The sequence below is a fragment of the Theropithecus gelada genome, chromosome 15 (assembly GCF_003255815.1).
Source record: "Theropithecus gelada isolate Dixy chromosome 15, Tgel_1.0, whole genome shotgun sequence".
In the NCBI taxonomy this organism is placed as follows: domain Eukaryota; kingdom Metazoa; phylum Chordata; class Mammalia; order Primates; family Cercopithecidae; genus Theropithecus; species Theropithecus gelada.
In genome coordinates this window covers 24,412,252-24,430,858 of record NC_037683.1, presented here as the reverse complement: position 1 = coordinate 24,430,858, position 18,607 = coordinate 24,412,252, and the positions used below count along the sequence as shown (strand labels likewise).

At 41.5% G+C, this 18,607-nt stretch overlaps 2 protein-coding genes across 6 annotated transcripts in view; one reads left to right on the top strand and one right to left on the bottom strand.

The window, feature by feature from the left end:
* Positions 1-18,607, bottom strand: part of ASTN2 (astrotactin 2) — a 981,001-nt gene that overhangs the window by 157,789 nt on the left and 804,605 nt on the right. The gene's annotated exons all lie outside the window — the stretch shown is intronic.
* The window catches only part of TRIM32 (tripartite motif containing 32), a 99,718-nt gene continuing 87,066 nt past the window's right edge, over positions 5,956-18,607 (top strand). The window contains exon 1 of the mRNA XM_025359315.1: positions 5,956-6,015. The gene's annotated coding sequence lies outside the window, so the exon portion shown is untranslated. The remainder of the gene's footprint in view (positions 6,016-18,607) is intronic.

Here is an 18,607-nt window from a genome sequence, read left to right as displayed (position 1 = left end):
GGAATAGAAAGGAGCCTTACACAGATTACAGTGGTTCTCCAATAGAGGGCAATCCCACCCCTCAGTTACAACAGGCTGAAGCTTAGACTCCCAAGCCTCCAACTCTTTAGTTTTATGTTTCATTCCTCATTCTCAGGTCATGCCTACTGTGGCAAAGTGGCTGTGTATACTGTGGCTTTGAGCCTATCATACCAATCAGACATCTTCCTCTCTCATGCTGAGTCCCCCTAGATGTTGGGACAATTTTAACCCACTCGAGAGTTTCTATACTTCACACGAAGGAGATCAGAATCTTCCAACCATTTATTCCCAGCAGTTCCTGGATTTATAATCAAATTTTCACAGCCACTCCACAGGGGCATCTGGGCTATACATACTCATTGACGTGGTCATTGAGGGGTAGCCTATTAATGCCAGTGGCAGCCCATCTGAAGCAGCCACTGCAAAGACACTGGATGCAGCAGGGGAGATGCAGCAGGGGCTGAGTGCTCCATGGAGCCAGTAGGAGCCAGGAACAGGTGGAAGCCCCACCCACTTCCAAGTTGGAGGTGCGGGAACCCCGCTCTCTGAGGCACAGTGCAGCCACACACTTGCGGCTGTGGATCCAGGCATTCCTGCAGTCTCAGGGGCCTGGGGATCACCCCCTTCCCCCACAGGCTCAGAAATGCCTGCTCCCCCTGCCTGGCCTCTCCCCGCTTCAAGCACCCCCTCCAATTTCAGATCAAAGTTGAGGTTGAGCCTGGGCACTGTTGTGACCTGGCTGATATGCCAGCACCCTGTTGCCTTGGCCCTCTCAAGACTTTGGGTGCCAATAAGCATGGGAAGGGGGCTGGAACAGCTCTGCACGGGGCTGCAGGCACCCCTCAGTATGAACAACCTGGGTGCCAGGGATGGCAAGTTGATGGCAGCAGGAGGCAGACAGGTTCCCGGGTGGAAAGGGGCAGGTGCCCAGTGAAGCCCCACCTTCAGGTCTGGGATGGCCTGAAGCCTGGGGGCTGGACTGTCAGATCTACAGACCAGAGTAAGAACTTACAGTGATTTTTCCAGACCTGACCATGGCCACTCATGGACAAATCAGTACACGGTTCCTCCTCTCTGAAGCCCATAAAAACCCCGGACTCAGCCAGACTCCCTTGGATACCAAATTTTGCAGTGGCTCAAGTCTCCTATATAAAATGGCATAGTATTTGCATATAGCCTATGTACATCCTCCCTTGTATTTTAAATCATTTCTAGATTACTTATAAAACCTAATACAATGTCTACAATCACTTCATTCATGTGGATTTAACATAGTACCAGTGTATTAGTCCATTCTTGCATTGCTATGAAGAAATAACTGAGAAGGGGCAATTTATAAAGAAAAGAGGTTTATCTGGCTCACAGTTTCACAGCCATGAAGCATAACTGAGGAGGCCTCAGGGAACTTAAAATCATGTGCAAAAGATGAAGGGAAAGCAGGCACATCTTACATGGCTGGAGCAGGAGGGAGAGAGAAGGGGGAGGTGCTACACACTTTTAAACAGCCAGATCTCAGGATAGCTCACTCAGTATCACAAGAATAGCCACAAAGGGGAAATCCTCCCCCAAGATCCAATCACCTTCCACCAGCCCTCACCTCCAACATTGGCGATGACAAATTTACGTGAGATTTGGGTGAGGACACAGACCCAAACCATATCAACTGGGCATACAGCAAATTCAAGTTTTGTTTTTTAAAACTTTGTGGAAAAGGTTTTCAAATATTTTCCATTTGAGGTTGGTTGCACTTATGAATGCAAAACTCACAGATACAGAGGGGTAACTGTATATGCATTTAATATCCCTAAAGGCTGGAAGTCATAAAACCTTAGAGACAGAAATGTCTCAAAGATTATTGAACTCAACCACTTCACTTCACAGATACAGAAACTGAGGCCCATAGATGGGAATCTCAAGATCACAAAGGGATTCAGCATTAGAACCAAGTCTCTTCAACCCAGTTCATGGATCTTTTCCCATCATAATGTTGCCTTCCTTCTCCCAGTGATAAAGATGAGATGTGGATAAAGTCTAACAATGAGCCGTGCATCAGGATGTCATGGTCTAAAATTTTTCAGGCAATGATTAGCATTAATATCTGCCTTACAAATGGACTCAGCAGCTGGGACAAGGCAGATGTGGCAACACAAATATGTTGCCCATGACACATGAATTAGAAGAGTGGGGTGGAGGCAGCTCTTGAGTGAAGGAACAAAAGAAAAGCCTGTCTGTCTGGAATGCAATGGGAACGAAGATTCCAAGGAAGTCATTCAGGGAGAAGCTGTGCCTGAACCCCAGACAAGGCTGGGTGCGGTAACATCTGTGCTTTTGCAAGGGAGATAAAAGGGAATCTGCTTCCCTGCCTGAAGGGATGATATATGGGCTTCTGAGGCACTGGGCGTGGGCCAAAGGCATGATACAGGGCTTGATGGATGAAGGCTGAGGTAACTCAGTAGGCCACACATTAATAAAAATTATCAAACTGTCCCAGTTGGTGGAGTAGAATGCTAATGCCATTTGCCACATGGATGTTAAAGGAAGAGAATGTCTGAAGGGAGGTAACCTGCTTTATATCTTTACCTTCATTTCACTTGTCCAAATTATATCCTCTGTTCTGCTGCCAAGACCCTATGCAAGCCAAGTCTGGCAAAGCATACTCTATACTACAATCACCTGTGATACTTCACCTGCATCTAGCCATTCTCAACTGAGAATGAGAAGTATATTCTAATCACAACTTAGGCCCATAAACAACTTTCATCACTCTCAAGTGCCCAAAGAATCGACTTCAGATATCATAACCTGGCCTTCAAGGCTTTCATCTACTTGACCATAAAATCCAGTCTCACTCATTCTATGATTCTCCAGGCACCTTTCATTTCCATCTTCATGCTTTTCTTGCTTTATGCTCTTCCATCTGTCTGAATTTCCTCTTACTTGTTCGCTACTATTGAAATCCCTTCCATCCTTCCAGGTTGAGATGAAAGCCCACTTTATTCACAAAGGCCGCACATCTTTAGTCTCTGATTTCAACCTCAATTTCAATGGACAGTTCCAATGTGAGTTCAAACTCACTTTGTGCTGCCCCAGGACCTTCCTCCTTGAATACACATCAGGTATATCTTTGCGCTTCCTACCCCAAGGCCTTCAATGGTGCTGTGGGACCTCTCTCAGCTCATATGAGCAAGTATAGCCCAGAAGTCTAAGAAACACAAATCTTTAAACAACTGAGATAGGGAGCTAGAGAAGACATACTCCAGCTTTGCATCTTTAAGCCAGCAAGAGCCTCAATACATCAATAGTAATCTTGTGAACACATCCCTGTACTGGCTTTTTCCCCTTCTGGGTCCTGTTCATGATCCCTCATAACTGTTTCCTATGGATACCTACCTAATCTGTGCTCAAGCTCTGTTTGTAGGGTTATCAAAACAAAAACAAAATAGAATGAGTACACGTCTTCTACCTTGAATTACAGTTAGACCTGTCTCTGGAATTTCCCCAGTAATTAGAATTAACAGTCAATAATTGTTTGTCAGCTAGAAATAAATTTTAAAATACAAGCCACTAGTATCAACTCTACATGTGGAGAAGAGCCTCACTTATAAACTACATAATTAGCAAGACTGTCCATGTAGCTAACAGTATGTGAGCAACATCAGAAGAGTCCAGTCTCACTGATATTTGATTTTGCAGTCACTTTATGTTCAGCCAGTTAACAGTACTCATTGGATGTCATTTCCATCACCCCTGTTTCCCTATTTTATGGGCCCAGAACTCCTTTGAGAAGCTCAGCTGCTGCAGAACAGCCAGATCTGACAGAACATCTGCACCCAATGCATGAAACATGGTGACTTGCAGTGCCTGGCTCAGAATATGACCCGGCTCAGAGCTTAAGTCTTCCCATGATTTCTGCCTTGAAAATAGCTCCTAGCATGGTCCCCATACCCTCAATCGAAAGCACATCCCCCTCAAGTTTTTTTCATTATATTCTCTTCTCCTTTTTTATTAAAATAAATAAATACATATGTACATATATGCATACACACATACATACCTAATTTCCCCTTCAGGGATTCCTTGGAAGCCATCGAGAGTAGGGATAAAGAGCAGAGTTTCTGAGTGAGGAAGAATTAAGTTCAAGTCCAAACTCTATCACTTAATAATTCTATGCCCTTAAGTAAGTGACTATGCCCCCTCTAAACCTGAGTTTTCCCACATGTGAAATGAAGATAATACTAACTACTTTTCAGAACAATTTTGATGATTATATAGGATAACTTGGCATCTAGGTGTTCAATAAATGCTGACTGTCTTCTCTTTCCCTTTAATAGCTTTACACTTGCCACAATGCTTACAAAATTTCTGGTATGGTGTAGGTACTTAACAAATGTCATTACTCTTGCTTCATTCTTTTAGTTGTTGTTGTTGTTGTTGAGATGGAGTCTCGCTCTGTTGCCCAGGCTGGAGCTCAGTGGTGTGATCTCGGCTCACCATAACCTCTACCTCCCAGTTCAAGAGATTCTCCTGCCTCGGCCTCCTGAGTAGCTGGGACTACAGGGGTGCATCACCACTCCTGGCTAATTTTTGAATTTTTAGTAGAGACGAGGTCTCATTATGTTGGCCAGGCTGGTCTTGAACTCCTGACCTCATGATCTGCCCGCCTCGACCTCCCAAAGTGCTGGGATTATAGGTGTGAGCCACCGCGCCCGGCCACTCTTGCTTCATTCTTGTTTGGGCTCTGTTTACATTAGATACCTTTCTGCTTGTGGTGTGACTACCTTGTTTCATGACAGGTAACAACAGCATAATTTATATATTTGATATTAGGGATACAGCATGGAATGGGACAAGTAAGGTCCTAAGGCATGATTACACTTAGCTTATGCTCAAGAGCAAGAGAACTCTTATCACTGTTGGGAATGTAGAAAGGTGAAGCCACTGTGAAAAACAGTATGGAGGTTCCTGAAAAAATTAAAAATAGAACTGCTGATGATCCAGCAATCCCACTTCTGGATTTATATTCAAAATAATTGAAATCAGGATCTTGGAAAGATATCTGTACCCCCATGCTCATTGCAACATTATTCACAGTAGTCAAGATAGAGAAATAACCCAAGGGTGCATCAACAAATAAATGGATGAAGAAAACATGGTATATGCATACAATGGAGTATCATTCAGCCTTAAAAAAGAAGGAAATTCTGCCATTTGAAATGACACGAATGAACCTAAAGGACGTTATGCTAAGTATAAGAATCCAGTCATAGAACGACAAATACTGCCTAATTCCACTAATATAGAGGTATCCAAAATAGGCAAAGTCAAAGAAGCTGAGACTAGAGTGATGGTTTCCAGGTGCTGGGGATGGGGAAACAAGGAGTTGGTTTTCAATGGGGTATAAAGTTTCTGTTATACAAAATGAATATGTTCTAGAAATCTGCTGTAAAACATAGCACTTATAGTTAATATGATATTGTGTGCTTTAAAATGCTTTAAGAGGCTAGATGTCACGTTAAGTGTTCTTATGAAACACACACATGTACACACATACATAAATGCACAAAATGAAATTACTGGAGGTGATGGGTACGTTTTGATTCTTGCTTGTGGTGATGACATCATGGATACATGCACATGTCCAAAGTCATCATTATCTATATATTAAATGTGTGCAATTTTTGTATGTCAATTATACCTCAAGCTATCTTTTAAAGGGCAGTAACTTTTCTTCTCTAAGTCTTGTTTCTTATCTGTATAATGTGAGTGAGAGGTGAATGGTGGATAGGGGATATTGGGTAGGTGGCTACCTGTGATCTCTACATTGGGTAGAGGGCTGTGTTCACTAGAGTTTCTTCCAGATTTTCTGTGATTCTAAGAAGTCTTTGGAATCTTGGAGTGAGTATTCCCAGGGAACTCTGATGTGTTGAAAAGCTCTCCTACATCGTTGATGTCAGCTGTGCCTGAGGCTTTTTAATGGGTCAACAGACTCCAAAGGTGAGCTGGAGACAAACCTGGCAATTATAGATTAAAGGGCAATTATAACAGGGCTCATAATTGTTCTCTTACAATCCTGCCTTCATTGTTGGTTAATAACCAAATTCTCTCTTTCCAGGGAACTCCACCCTCACCTTTTCCCACTGGCATAGGTGAGGCCGGATCAGAACAGGGTAATTGAGTTCTCCCTGGGGAGTTTGGGGTCATGTGAGCAAAGCTCCTTGATCTCATTTCAGATGGCTCCAGGGAAGTACCCAAAATCTCTCCTTTGGGAGGTAGGACAGAATGACTCAGGAAAAGGGAAGTCAAAAGGAAGTTTATGAAGTCTGAGAATGGGATTGGTAAATAAATCCAAGTATGGATACTCCTGGAGGCAGGTCGTGTGGGCTACAATACTGGGCTGGAACCCAGGAGACCCTATGTATGTGTCATCCATAACTTGCCAGGAGACTGAGGGGAAGTTCCTTCACCACTGGGATTCAGTTGCTTCATCTGTGAAACTAGGGGGTTGGCTTAACTGATCTGTAAGTATCTTCTAAATAGGATATGAGGTTGGTGCAAAATTAATTGTGGTTTTTGCCATTGAAAGTAAAGTAATAGCAAAATCCACAATTACTTTTGCACCAACCTCATATTTTTAGGATTCTAGATGCCTGTGACTGAGTGGACTACTTCTGAGTCTCAGTTTTTGCTTCTGTAAAGAGACAATAACAAGAGTAACTTCATCATAGAATTATTGTGAGGATTAAATGAGCTTAACATGGCATCTCTACTTTATTCATTCAGTGCTCTCATTTAATGGTTACTCATTAGACTTCTACTTTAAACCAGACTCTATGCTAGGAGAAGATGGATAATTCGTATTGTTGAACTAGGTATCTTAGATGAACTGGAAAGATACCTTCACAAGGCTAGGAGTCTTCTGGGGTATACAATGAACGTTTAAAAATGGAGCTATTTTTATGAGGCATTTCTGTTATTGAACAGTCAGATCAAATCCCACTGTCTAAATAATGGCAAATGGCAGGGGAAAATATTCCAAGGCATGGCGACATTCTCAAGAGAAGCTCTCCTCTGTCCCTGGTCTAAATTAAAGATGACACTTTCAAATATCTTCAGAGCAAAGCAGATAACGTAAGTTAATGTAGTGGGTTGGATGTCAGAAAATCTAAAAGAGGGGATTAAGACGAACTAGTTTACATGCATTCTCTAAAGCGGAAAGCTGCTAGTCAACTCTCATTCCTACTGCTGTCACGTGAGAATGTGAGTCTAAAGTTGCCAAAACTCACTATTTTTCAGCAGAAGCCAGGAATCCAGATTTTCACATAAAAAGCATCCAGATTTCAAGTGACAGCCACTTATTCAAATATTTAAAAACATGTAGCGACTGGTTTGCTATCTCTAAGTTAAAGCCAATATTTCAGATAAGCAAGAGTATTTTAATTGTGTACATTTTCAAAAAGGAAGGTAAGGAGAAAGTAAAAGGGATGAATAATTATTGACTATCATCTATGTGCCCCAGGCATCTTACAGACAACATATACCATTTCATCTGCTGCTCACAACAATTCTGAGAAGCACCTGCGTTTAGTTCTGATATTTTTCCCTGATGCAATTCACATATGGAAAATGTGTTTTGAGAAACACTGGTATGGACAGATATGACTGGCAGCATGAGGAAGATTGAATACAGGGACAAGATAAGAGGCAGGACAGCTTGGTGAGGAAGTCATAGTGGAAATACACAAGGTGCCCCTAGTGGGGAGAAAAATAAGGACAGATTTGAATCAAAATGAAGAAGTAATTAACCTATGTTTTTCAAAGCTCATCAGTAATGCCTGAGAGGGGAATTTTACCTCCCTTCCACCTCCCCATGTCAGATGGAGGAGGAAGGGACTTTACAGCTGTACCCCTTTTCTTATTTTCTCTCTTCACCCTCAGGCTATGTCTTTAATGGCTGTGTTCAGACCAAGGTCAGCCATCCCTCCAAGTGGACAACAGAAATCAAACCCTAGTCCTATAGCCTGGATCTCCTAGTCTACACCTTGATGCCACACAGTATAATTTCTCAGAGCAATGAACTTCTATAGAAAAGACTACTCTGGTCAGGCATGGTGGCTAATGTCTGTAATCTCAGCACTTTGGGAGGTCAAGGTAGGTGGATCACTTGAGTCCAGGAGTTTGGGACCAGCCTGGGCAACATGACAAAAGCCCATCTCTACGAAAAAATACAAAAACTAGCCAAGAGTGGTGATGCATGCTTTTAGTCCCAGCTACTTGGGAGGCTGAGGTGGAAGGATTGATTGAGCCCAGGAGGTAGAGGCTGCAGTAAGGTGTGATTGGGCCCCTGCACTCCAAGCCTGGGCAACAGAGCAAGACCCTGTCTGAAAGAAAGAAAGAAAGAAAGAAAGAAAAGAAAAGAAAAGAAAAGAAAAGAAAAGAAAAGAAAAGAAAAGAAAAGAAAAGAAAAGAAAAGAAAAGACTAAAAGACTACTCAGCCATTCTTCCTGATCCTCTGATGCACAGGCTTCTTGCCTCTGGCTGTCATCACACTGGCAGTGAGCAATAGAGAAACGTAGATCAAATGGTCGGAAGACGTAAATTCAATTCTTGGCTCCACACTTATAAGAAGTTTGACTTTCAACTATCAACTTCACAAGACTTATCCTCAACTCCCTCATCTGTAGATGTAGATAATATTGTCCTCCTATTGGAAGGACTAATTTGTAGGTAAAATAAGATAATGGATTTAAAGTTCCTTCAATCCATACTTCATAGAGCAGCCAGGGTGATAAAACTTTTCCTCTTTAGCATGACTTAAACCACTCTCTATAATTTCACTCCTCCTATAGTCCCTTCTTTTTAAATTCCATACTCAGAATTTACACTCCAGCCCCACTGTCCTTTTATTCCTTAAGGACACTGTGCGTGCTGTTTCCTCTACCTGAACCGCTTTCCATCCCACCCACCCCTCAATATTCACTTCATTTCACTACTTCCCGTTCACACTTCAGGTATTTATTGAGTGCTTACTACGTGCCTGGCAATGTACCAGGCACTGGGGATAGGGTGATAAAAAAGATAAATGTAACAACACTTCGGAGAAGCTAATATTTCAGTGCAAAAGGCAAATGCTACATCCCTGCCTTCACCAACCAAAATATATTCAGAATTGTAATAAGTGCTACCAAGCTAGGAATAGTATAGAATGCTAAAAGTTCATGTAGTCAACGAGAGGGCCAAATCTAATCTAAGCATTCAGATAAGTGACATTTAAACTGAGACCTGAGTGTACAGGCCCAAGTGGGAAAGAAAATCGGTAGCATCAATAGTAGAGAGAAGCCGGGCGCGGTGGCTCAAGCCTGTAATCCCAGCACTTTGGGAGGCCGAGGCGGGTGGATCACGAGGTCAGGAGATCGAGACCATCCTGGCTAACATGGTGAAACCCCGTCTCTACTAAAAATACAAAAAACTAGCCGGGCGTGGTGGCGGGCGCCTGTAGTCCCAGCTACTCGGAGGCTGAGGCGGGAGAATGGCGTGAACCCGGGAGGTGGAGCTTGCAGTGAGCCGAGATCGCGCCACTGCACTCCAGCCTGGGCGACAGAGCGAGACTCCGTCTCAAAAAAAAAAAAAAAAAAAATAGTAGAGAGAAGAAGTAGGTAATTGCAATTATTCAAACCTTGTACTATGTGTCAAAAAGTTTTCATTTAGAAGTTAGAAGAGTTATGAAAGTTCTTAAAAGGTTTAAATTAGAAGAATCATAGTTATAAATAAGATACCTATCCATCAAATATTTATTGAGCGTCCATGGTTTGCCAAATACTATGCTAGATATGATCAAATGTATATTTTAACAGGTAACTCTGGCTTTAGAGTTGATAACTGAAAGGGAGGGAAAAGTGGCTAATGTGAGGACTATTTAAAAAATGATTGCAGAAGATATTGAGTGGCTTAGATTAGGCAACGGAAATAAAAAGAAAGGAGCCGATTTAAGAGATAATGGGGATCAAAGCAAAATATCTTGGTTATAAATTGAACATGAAGGTGAACAAGAGAAAAGTTAAAGGTAACTGCTTTAAGAAACTTAGTTTATAGTGGCACCAGCTATATAGAGTAAATGAACAACTGGAAAGGAGCAAACTTGTAGGGAGATGATAGCAAATCCAGTTTTGAATGTGTTGAGGAGTTTGAATTGCTTGTGAGATATCGAATTATAGATGCTTATAGTCAGTTGGATATAATTAGGGGGTTCAGAAAAATGAGGTGGAGACCCAAATGTAAAAGCAATGAATAAATTGATTGTTACTATTGGACTAGGTGTGGTAACCCAGAGAGAGATTAAATTGAGAAAAGAATATACAGGAGCAAGCCATAAGAGGCTTCAAGATAAAGAACAGATAAAGAGACCCTGTAAGACAGGCTAAGTTGGAGTTAGAGAGTTAGATACCAAACCAGGAAGGTATAGTACTGAAGAAACCAAGGACAGCAAATGTTTCAGATCCTGTAGAATGCATAGAGATATGAAGTAAGTTTATGACCCAAAAAAGTCATTGAATTTAATGACATAGAGTTCACAAATATTCATGGAGAAAAATGTTTTAGTAACTTGGTGGTAGCAGAAGACAGAGGGGAGTAAGCTGAGGAATGAAAAGATGAAGTGAACCATTGTAGGCTATACTTTCAAAGGTGTGTTTATAAAGAAAAGGAAAGAGATCATTTTAGAAGATGCAATGTTTTGTTTGTGTCTTTGTTCTAAGAAGAAAAATTTATGAGCATATAAATGATGTAAATAATCTACTAAAGAAGGAGAGATACAAAATATAGGATATAAGGAGAGAGATTACATGTAGATTTCTAATAATTTAGGAAGGCATAAGAAATACTGCAACAAAAAGACTAACTTTAGAAAGAAAGGAGGGCATCTCCTATATTATATCAGGAGGAAATGGGGAGAGTATGCATGAAAAATTTTAAATTGTTTGGAGAAAAATCACACTACTCCATTATTGTTCTTAATGAATAAAGGGAGAATAGGGTATTATGGGTTTAAGAATGATGAAGGTTGGGTGTGGTGGCTCACACTTATAATCCCAGCACTTTGGGAGGCGAAGTCAGGCAGATGACTTGAGCTCGGGAGTTCAAGACCAGACTGGGCAACATGATGAATCCCCGTCTCTACCAAAAATACAAAAAATTAGCTGGGAATGGTGGTGTGTACCTGTAGTCCCAGCTACTCAGAAGGCTGAGGCAGAAAGATTGCTTGAGCCAGGGAGGCAGAGGTTACAGTAAGCCAAGATCACACTAGTACACTCCAGCCTGGGTGACAGAGCGAGACCCCCATCTCAAAGAATGATGAAGAAGAATGTAAGTTGACAGGAGAAACCTAGGTAAGATTGAATGGAAGCATGAAGAGACCAGTTAACATTGATGACTGATGATACATTGATGACAATATTCAAAACTGTGTTTTTCTGTAGCTGCCTGACTGTACCATCACAGAAGATGGAGAGTTGCATGCATCCAGTGCAGGTGTTTGACCAAGCAGGGAAATTAAAAGACCGAAAGGCAAGGGAGATTGAGAGACTGATACAAGCAGTGATTGAAGTCAAAGAGTGGGATGTTGGAACTGATGGTTTTTTATGGAACAATATCATGTGAGGACAAAGTCTACAGTGTGGCCCAGGAGTGGGTGGCTGAGGCAGAATGGAGAAATGGTCACTGGAGATGAGCATATCAAGGAAGTGAGATACTGGATTGTTGGACAGAAAATCCACAAAAAACCCTGACCTTACCTATCGTGATGGCAAGAACACAGATGAAGATAAAGCTCCAAACCAGGAACTTAAAATACTTAAAGAATCAGTTTCAGTTGAGGCAAGACGATGAAGGTTGGATTCAGCTAGACTTCCCCTTTTGGGGAATAACAATGTCATAGACACAAGGTAGGATAGATTTAGTCTGGGCAAACTCTGGATGACAGGTAGGTACCAACACAGCATAATTCTTGCCTGGCCTGGAAGGAGATTCTGTTGAGTAAAGAGAGAAATACAGATTTTTATTCTCTTGGCATCTCTAATGGGAAGCTGCTACTAAGGACAAGAATGGCAACAGATGGCAACAGGGAGGGAGAAAGACCAGCTTGGGAGTGATCTCCAGGGGAGGGGTTTGTAGTCTTGTGTATGAGAGGTTGATCCACATAATTAATTACTGGAACCAGACTCTCAAACAATTTCCCACTTCCTCTGAGTAGCCTTTATTATCCCCAATGGACTGAATTAGAAACCTCTCTGCCATGCCCCTACAGCATCTGAGTTATCTCAGCACCCACTATGCTATCCGAGCAATTTCTCGCTAAATTATACCACTCTCTTTGTTGACTATAAGCTCCATAAGGGCAGGAATTATGCCTGTCTTGTTAACATTCCATGCCCAGGACATAGACCATACTAAGAGCTCCACACACATTCATGAAATGAATGAGGGTGCTTTGTGAGCTGTAAAGAATTCTGTGATATAGAAGGCAGGCTGGGTGGCATGGAAGAATCAACAGGATTAAGACTTTCCAAGTATCTTTTCCCTTTGGAAGCCTTTGACTTTAGAAACCTTTCACCCAGAGAGCAGCTGGAGTGACAGAAATATTTTCTGAGCCCCTAATATCAGTTTCAGATGTTTGCAATCATGTAGGTTTGTACTTCACCCTTTAAAACATGTTTCCCTCGCCCCCACCCCCCAATTCTAGCTGAGGGAGTAAAGCGTAGTTTCCAATGACATCACCTCTCTCAGGCTGGCCCAGGGTAAGCGGACAGCAGGTGAGTGAGGTCCCCTCTAGTTTCTCAGATGAACAGCACAGTTCAGCCATAGCCCACAGCATGAGGAACTAAGTAAATTCCACAAGATTTCATAAACACCTACAATGTAAGTGCTCCATCACAGCCACTGCTGCCACCATCCTCTCAGCTACTGGAGAAAAGAGACCTGCTGCCCTTCACCTTGAGTTATTCCTCATATAAATTCACCTCCATAACTGCTCCCTTTTACTTGATAAAGTTTTCAGTCTAAGGTCTGAGATGGGATGGTGTGTGTGTTGGGACGGGGAGTGCCTTTTCAGTTGTAGATTATCCTTAATGATAATAGGGACAGAGAAAGAACAGCAGAGCTGAGAGTGGGTACAGATGGCCTCTGGACATTCTTCTTTACCCACATGTAAATCTAAATGAGCAGCTCATATCAGAGCCAGTGTAGAGAGACAAAGACAAGCAAAGGTCAGCTGAGACATGGGCAGAAAATGACATGGAGCAAAAAGAAGAAAGAGACAGTCACCAAGGGAAGTTGACACACATAAAGGTAGAAAAAGAATAAAACAAGGAAGGAGAGAAGAAAGGAAATAGGAAAGGATATAGGAAGAAAGAAACAGAGACAAGAGTTGAGAGTTGGCAGGAGGCAAGCGTGGTACTGATCAGCCGGGGAGAGGCCCATTAGGCTCCCAGATGCCAGGGCAGAAAGGGGTACTGACCAGCTCCAGATGTTGCTGCCTTGTATGAGGAGGTGCCGGGGCTAGTGGATAGGGCCTGCTGCCTCTGTGAGTGCCAACAGAGCCGGCTGGCCTTCCAGCCCTGAACTAAACAAGCTGAAGCTGAGAATTCCATGAAGAAAAAGAGAAGTTTCTGATTTTTTTAAAGTTAAAAAAAAAAAAATCCAGCAGGAGAGCAGAAGATGACCAAAGAAAATGCATAGGCATGTGGTGAGAATATCACCAGACAGAGAAACAGGAGATTATGATGCTAGGTGTGACCCATCCCTTCTTGTCCTCACTCTTCTGATCCTTACACTGAGAGTGGCACGTTCAATGCTTGAGGTTCTTCTACTCGGAAATTTAGGGATTCACAAAGCTAGTTTATATAAAAGTAGACAAAGAAGTGGTAAGCCTGATGGGCTACAATCCCCTTCACAAGATCAGAGTTCACTAGTTGCTCAGTAGTTGCTGTCAGTAGCTAAAGACTCCATTCTCTCAAGCCACACAAATGTCCTATATCCCCTGATTTCCATCTGCCTCTAGGTCTATTCTCAACAAGAGCAAACCACACCGGAGGTAATATGAACTAGTGAAAAATCTTTGAATGTACTGGATGAGGGTGTGGGGGTAGATAGTAAAGAAACCAGAGCCCTAGTTCTAGCTCTGGCTGTATCAGTAACTCACCAAGTGTGTAAGCTCTGGACAAGTCCGTCTCCTCTGAGCCTTTTTCTTCATAGGTCAAATGGGAGGTTTGGATTTATTAAATCTGTTTGTGCCTCGGCCCAGCTTCTTACTCCCACCTCCCCCTACATCTACTCTGCCCAAGAGGCTGAAACCCATGCCAATTGTTCTGATGAGGCCATGAGGGAGAACCAGACGTCTGTTTTTAATATTGATGACAGATTAGCGTGCGGGGAATTCAGCCACCCCCTACAACAAGCCCCATTTCTGCTCAAAAACAACTGGAACAGGAGGCTACTTATGCTTGGCTTTCCTAACGGCATCCCAGAACTGACTGAGAGATGGCTTCTCTGAAGGAGACAAAGAGGGCGCCAAACCTAGAGGTGGGGGCAGGGGTAGGAGACAGGGAGGGAGAGTGAGCATTTCAAAAGTTAGTTCAGAAGGGTGTGAAACAGATGGCAGCCATAAAGTGTGTGTGTTTGTGTTCATGTGCGCACATGGGAGAAAGAAAGAGAGAAAGATCTGTGTAAGCACCTATGTCTGTGCACATGCACGCATGAGCTTGTGAATAAATAAATAATTCCAGCACTGGACTTGGCTGCCAGCAAAAATTCAGAGAGATCAAAGGATAAAGCCCACATTTCCCTATTCTGGCCTCACCTGACCAAATGTGTGAGTAATCCTAACTCTCTATCCAAAACAAGTCTTAAATCTTATTTTGTTTTCTTCCTAACATTTATTTCTCCCTCTAATTTTTTTTTAATTCATGGAAATAGGAAACAACAAGAAAGTATTAGTACCTACTGTGTCTCAAGACATGTGCCGGATTTAACCCTTAAAAATAGCTTGTGAAAAGGTGTTGTTTTTCCCATTCCACAGAAAAGGAAACTGAACTCTAGAAAAGATGTTGACTAAACCTAGATCTCTCTCACTGAGAAGTGGTGAAAAATAAAACCAGAAGCCAGGTTTTCCCAAGTCTATATTCTTTGATTAGGCTTATATTCTCAAAGACAAAACTCAACTGAGTGAACTGAGAAATTTCAATTTAAGCCAAGTTCATTTTCCAGAGGGTTTAGACATGATAAAGGTGACACGGAGGCAAACAGATGAGGTGAATGTTTCACATGTACCTTCCCAATCAACTACAGCATCAGTTGGTCATGACACATTTTTAGAGGGCTTACCATGTACTTAACTAGGCTGTAGGACTACAGAAGACCCCATAAAACTACACAGTGCTTAAGGAATTAATGCAGAGTCAAAAAGTTAAGACATGAATATGTCTATCCACATGCAATTCAGTTCAGTGAACTGAACATCCACGTATGACAGGCACTGTGGGGAAACCCCAACATATAAGGATACAAGATTCATCATCTTGTATCTTTATTTATTTATTTTCTTGTGAGACAGAGTCTCTCTCTGTCACCCAGGCTGGAGTGCAGTGGCACAAACAATCTCCACTCACTGCAAGCTCCGCCTCCCGGGTTCACGCCATTCTCCTGCCTCAGCCTCCTGTGTAGCTGGGACTACAAGCACCCGCCACCGCACCTGGCTAATTTTTTTGTATGTTTAGTAGAGACAGGGTTTCACCATGTTAGCCAGGATGGTCTCGATCTCCTGACCTCGTGATCTGCCCGTCTCAGCCTCCCAAAGTGCTGGAATTACAGGCGTGAGCCACCGCGCCCGGCCTGTATCTTTAAAAACAACTGCCCACCCACAAATTCAGGAATTGAACAATGTGGAGAATGAAAGTCAAGTCCTACAAGGAAAGGTTAAAAAACACTCTGTAAAGACAGAAGCATGTATGTCATTGTCTCCAATCTTCTGAATGGCTACAGGAAGAAGGGCCTAGATCTGTGTAAAGTGACCCTAGGCCAGATAACCAAAAATAAGCAAATTTTACCTCAATTTTAAAAAGTAACTCTTGGATTAGAGCACTGCTTGCTGGAAAATAAAGAAGAATCTTGGATTTCTATTTCTGGATTAAACGGAATAACAAGGACTGGATTTATTTGCCCTACTGCCCACAACATTAAGAAATTAACACACACACACGCCGAAGCAGGCAGGTCATGAGGTCAGGAGATTGAGACCATCTTGGCTAACATGATGAAACCCTGTCTCTTTTTAAAATACAAAAAATTAGCCAGGCATGGTGACACGTGCCTGTAGTACCAGCTACTCAGGAGGCTAAGGCAGGAGAATCACTTGAACCTGGGAGGTGGAGGTTGCAGTGAGCCGAGACAGCACCACTGCACGCCAGCCTGGGCAACAGAGCGAGACTCCATCTCAAACAAACAAACAAACAAAAAGAAAGACATAAAACAAGCTAATCAACAACTGGAGATTAGGCAACAAAGTACAGAGATCCTGAAAGATGGAAAACAAATTATGTGAGCCCTAAAATTTCTCTTTGCCCTTAGAGAGTTTTCAAGCCACTGTTCAGGGAGAGGAAATGCCTGACAGATTCCCTGAATTGCCCAGCCAGAGTTCTGAGACCAGGGAAACCAAAGTGATTACAGTTCATAAGACAGAGTAATGGAGAGGAGAGAGCTGCATAGAGGAAAACTTGAAGCGATCTGTGGAGGAGTTCCTGTCAATATTCATCAGAGTACTGATCGATGCATGTATCTGAGAAATCTCCCAAAACAAGGGAATTAGTGAGAACAATGCCTGAGGCTCATACAAGGGCCAGTAATAGTGCCTGTCTCTACCAGCCATACTGTAAAACCTCAAAATTTATGGGCAACTTTGTAGAGCACACAGAAGAGTTCTCCCTTAGTAGTAGACAATAATTAGCCTTAGACTAAACACTGCTTCAGTTCCATCTAACAAATCTTAAAGATCTAAAGGAATCTTTAGATTTAGCAAGATATAAAGGAATCAAATTGTTTCTCTATACAAAAGACTTCAAAAATGTTTTTAGGAATACAAAATATCCAGCATCAAACAAGGCAAGAATCACAATATCTGGCATCCAATACAAAATTACCTGGCATGCAAAGAGGCGGGAAAATGTATCCCATAATGAGGAGGAAAAAAAAAAAAATCAATCACTTTAAACTGACCCAGAACTGATCCAGTTGTCAGGATTAGCGAACAAGAACATTAAAAGTTATTGTAACTATATCCCATTTGTAAAAAAATTTAAGAAATAGAATATATTAACGAGGCTCAAATTGGACTTCCAAAGGTGAAAATTACAATGTCCAAGATGAAAAATAATGCTGGATGGGATGAACAATAAATTACACTTCACAGAAAGCACAGAAGATATGTACTAGAAACTATCTAAAATGGAATACAGAGATAACAAATAAGTTTTGAAAATGAAAAAAGCATCACCGAGATGAGTAACCACTTAAAGTGACTGAATATACATGTTGTTGGAGGAAAAGAAAAATGGAGGGAGATTTTTTAAATTGACAAAATAATGGCCAAAAATTTTCCAAATTTAATGAAACCATAAACCCACCGATCCAAGAAGCCCAACAAACTCTAACACAAGAAATAAATGGCTAATAAAGAGAAAAGCTTAGAATCGGTCAGAAAAAAGGATATCTTTCTCTCTCTCTCTCTATATATATATATGAATTATATATATGGGTGTATATATATATGAATTATATATATGGGTGTGCGTGTGTATATATGTGTGTGTGTGTGTGTATATATATGCATGAACAAAGATAGGAATGATGGCAGATTTATAATTTGAAACAATGCAAACAAGACCGAAGTGTAACATCTTTAATTACTAGGATAAAAATCTGTCAACTTAAAATTTCATGTCCAGCAATAATATCTTACAAAAACAAAATCAGAAAGCATGCATCACTAACTGACAAAATATAAGAAATAGTAAAAGACATCCTTTAGGCTGAAAGAAAATGACACTAGATGAAAACATGAATGATCCTCAAAGAAGTGAAGAGTACCAAAGTTAGTATCTACAAGGGTAAATATATAAAATCACTTATGTTATTACTTAAATACCAAAAAAATAAGAAAAAAATAATAAAGATAAATTGTGTAATTTTTTAACATATATGTGAATAACACATATGACAAAAACTGCATAAGGCTTGGAAGAGAGGAAGAACAGGATACTATTATAAGATTCCTTCCTGTGCTATACTTGAAATAGTATTATATCACTTGAAGGTAACTATGATATGCTAGGTATTCATGCTGTAAACCCTAAAGCAAACACTAAAATTTTTTTTAAAAGAGTTATTTTGAGAAATGTCTGTTCATATCCTTTGCCCACTTTTTGAAGACATTCATACAGCCAACAGACACATGAAAAAATGCTCATCATCACTGGCCATCAGAGAAATGCAAATCAAAACCACAATGAGATACCATCTCACACCAGTTAGAATGGCGATCATT